The following is a 3711-nucleotide window of genomic DNA, read 5'->3' as shown; positions in this document are numbered from 1 at the left end:
AAAAAAAAAAAACCAAAACACTGGGGAAACTGCCCCAGTCCATCCTTAAACCCCCCAATCCCATCTGCATATGCAGAAGTCAGCTAAGACTGCTCTGGGCTTGTGTGAGCAAGGCAGCATGAACTCTCTAAAACAAACCTTGGTGGAGCTGGCACAGCTTGTTGTCTTTCAAAAGGATTATAACTAGTTGCTGCTCAGTGATGAATACGGCCCTTTGTGAGCCTGTGCGGGGGACGTGCTGCACTGGGGGAAGGAAAGACTCCGGGCACTAATTTAAATGAGTGCAAACAAGGATAACGTTGTTCTGTTGCATCCTTCCCAGGAGCAAGGCTCTGCAGGTCACTCTCACATCTGAGTCAACTGCCGCTCGCTGCTGTTCCTGGCAGTCCGGGGAGCCCTTCTGCCTCTGCGGGTGTTTCAGCAGGGAAAATCCAGCAGAGAACAAGGGGTCAGAGAAGCCTTTTGCCTGGCAGAAAGCTAATGGAAAAGGAATCTCCTTTTAGGTTAGTTATTCATAAGAGGGATTTCTCCGCTATGTGAGTGCATATCACGGACTGAGAACTACAGAAAACTGTCTTCAGCACTTATGTGTTCACAGAGTCCTCAAATCCCTAAATTGCACATTCATGGGAAGTCCAACCTCTAAAACTCTTCAAAATAAAAAGTCCACTGAGCAGTTGTGAGAAATTGCTGTGAATTGTCCAAAATACCCCTGTTCCAGCCCTATAATGAGCAAATGAAAAATAGCTGCTGCAACAACTGAAATATTGAGCACACATAAAAGGATTTAATCAGGAACTTTCTTGCTGTTATTTACCAGGGAAAGCAGCCTTGATTAGTGCACCTTTGCAGCAAGTGCCTTATGTGTGCTTACAACTCTGGTACCAGCTCTGATCTCACCATGAAAAAAAAAGGAAAAAGAAAAAAAAAGAAGAAAGCCATGGACAGTGTTGCAGTTTTGTGGAGAGCTGTGTTGTGGTGCGTCAACAGCAAGCTGAAAGGATGAAGAAAAGTGTTTCTTTCTCATCTTGCAGTGGTTTCATTTTGAAAACTTCAACTGGATCTTAAAGAAAAAAAAAAGTGTAAAAATAACGGCATTTGGGCTAAACCTGGACGTTGTTTGGTTTTACAGAAGGTGGGAGAGCTCAGAGCTCAGAATTACTTTTAAAGATCTGTTGCACCTGAGGAATGAATGGCAGTTTGGCTTCTCTTATTTCTGGCTTGGACATTAGGACTTGAGATAATTCCCAGCTCTGTCACCAACTTCCCATGTAACCACTTCTCTGTATTAGAGTCCACCTGAAAAAAACCTTTCTTCCAGCTCACTAGCTCTCCCTCCCCTCCCCTAGAGCATGTCAGAAATCAGTTCAAAGGGTTGGATAACTCTTGAGACTTGGTAATAGAAAAGTAGAATTAGGGATAAAGCTGATAAAATTAAAAGGAACTTGAATAAAGAGAAAGATGGAGTATACCAAAAATACATGCAAAGTACTCACCAGCAGAAATTTTCCCCTTCAGGTTTTTAATGTGAAGTTGAAGCTGATTATGGCTACTTGAATCCTGAAGCCTGCTGCTGTCTCTTTGTGTTCCAACAGGTCCTCTTACTTTTAATCAGTTAAAATTGTATTTGTATTTTAATCATTAGAAATGGTATCTGCATTTTAATTCTTTTCTTTCTTAATTTCCTTTCATTTTTTGTTACTCTGTTGCCAGGAGCTAAGAAATTACAGTTAAAAAATTAAATGTCTTTTGTATTTTAATCCCTGTAATTTACTTAGCTGCTGGAAGTAAAAAGACAAAAGGAGAATAAATTGCTTGAAAGCAGATAGAGGCTTCATTTTCCCCTGCCTTTGAGTTACTGATATCACATTGGACACCACATGGGAGGTTTTGGCTGAGAAATTAGCATGAGAATATCTGGCACATCCTGAAACACATTTTCAAGTCAATTTTCTAGGCAGAACCACTTAGCAATGAACACTGAAATACATCACGGCTGCTGGTCATTATCAGCTGGCACGTGTGCTACATAGCCAAGAAACCTCCCAGGCTGGGGCTTTGCCCTGCAGGAGGGGCCACACAGGTACAGGGCCACCCCGATGTGCCTCTTGGTGCGACACCCAGCAGCCAGACTCAGTGTGCTGTGCCCTTCAGTGAAGATAACTGCTGCCTTTTCCAGCTCTTCCAAATATCTATTGACTGTCGTCACAGTCCGTTGCTGAGCCTTACATCGCATCTTGAATTTTTGCAAGGTGTCCTTATTTATAGGCTTATTTAGAGTTGCTGGAAGGTCTCAACCCATCAAGTGCCCCCAGCCCTCCTGGGCAGGGCTGAACAGTGCTTTCAGACCCTCATTTCTTACCTGCAGAGCCAGCTCAGGACAGGCTGCAGCCAAATAGCTGCAAACTCAGAAACTGGGAGGACTTGTGTCAGTGCTTATGTATTCAAGAAACGCAGCAGCAGCAAGCTGCTCTCTAACTTTCCTCTTGGTACAGGTGAAAATTCAAATATTCTGCCTGGGAATATGGCGATCATTTGCATGGGGTGAGATGTTGGGGAGCCACCTGTCTTGTGCTCCCCAGGAGCTGTGTAGGTGGGATCGGGGAGAGAATGAACCGAGGGAGCTCCATGCGGTCCCCCTCCCCACCAGGCTGCCCTCCAGCTGCTCAGCTCCCCTTCTTGCCTAGCTGGTGTCAGGCTGAGAAACGCGGGCTGGAAAAGCAGATGGAGAGCTCTCGTTTTCCTCCCTGCTCTGCAGGAGCTCGCAGCACATATACACAGACAGACAGAGATGGGGGACTCCTCCAGGGCAGACGGGGATTGCAAGTAAGGCTGCACAAGGGGCTCACTTGGTGTAGTCCTTTCTCCCCCTCACCTTGCAAACCCCCTTCCAGCTTTGCTGTTTCACTTAATCTCAGTTTTACATCTGTCCCCTGTAATATTTCTGAAGGATGACCTCCTGTTTTTAATTCAGCACGTTCAAATATACTTAGACTGCTGCAGCAGCTCCATCCTTTAGCTGCTCACCAGCCAAGCTCTGCATGCTTCCTTCTTTCAACCTGTCCCTTGAAACTCATCCTTTGATTTCCCCACTGACTCCTCCTGGTGCTGCTCCCTGAATTTCCCTCTGGCCAGGCAGCATCTTCCTAGCAACATAAATCTTCCAAAGCCCATCTCCCCTCCCTGGAGATCTGGCTCAAATTCACCAGAAAGCCTCAATTTTCCCTGAAGCAGGTTTTTATAACTCCCCCATCTCTCACAGCCCTTTGCAGCTCAGGAAGCAAGGGGTGCAAACACACAAAGCTGCTCTTAATGCAGGTGAGGGCTTTTGTGCAGGACCTCTTCAATAGGAGGGGAAAATGATCTCCTCCACCCTTTTTTAATGATTTGCTCTCTTCTAGAGTAAACAAACCGCAGCTGGCCACTTTCAGAAAGTACTTCCTTGTATTTGCAGGGTGGTTTTTTTTTTCCTTTTTTTTTTTTTTTTCACTATCACTTAGGTTTGCAGAGTTCAGTATAAATGCAAGACTTTTGGTACAAATGAGAGCCTGGATGTGATGGTCTTCTCACTTCCACCTGGATTGCAATCAGCATTAAATATGGATATATTTTTTTAGACCTTCACATTCTTACAAGGGGGAGGTTTAAAAAGCCAGTGCCTTCCCCTGCACCATGATGTGTGGGAAGGAAGTGCAAAGCTACCCTGCTGCA

At 45.1% G+C, this 3711-nt stretch overlaps 1 long non-coding RNA gene across 1 annotated transcript; it reads right to left on the bottom strand.

Moving 5' to 3' along the window:
• Window positions 1–775: 775 nt before the first annotated feature.
• Window positions 776–1645, bottom strand: LOC121074759. Its single transcript, XR_005822526.1, has 3 exons — window positions 1497–1645; window positions 1163–1299; window positions 776–1063 (listed from the first exon to the last, which is right to left on the bottom strand). It is a non-coding gene; the product is annotated as an uncharacterized LOC121074759 (long non-coding RNA).
• Between the last annotated feature and the right edge of the window lie 2066 nt (window positions 1646–3711).

The sequence above is a fragment of the Cygnus olor genome, chromosome 9 (genome assembly GCF_009769625.2).
Source record: "Cygnus olor isolate bCygOlo1 chromosome 9, bCygOlo1.pri.v2, whole genome shotgun sequence".
NCBI lineage: Eukaryota > Metazoa > Chordata > Aves > Anseriformes > Anatidae > Cygnus > Cygnus olor.
The sequence above is the reverse complement of the archived record's forward strand: the minus strand, read 5'-3'. Positions and strand labels throughout refer to the sequence as shown.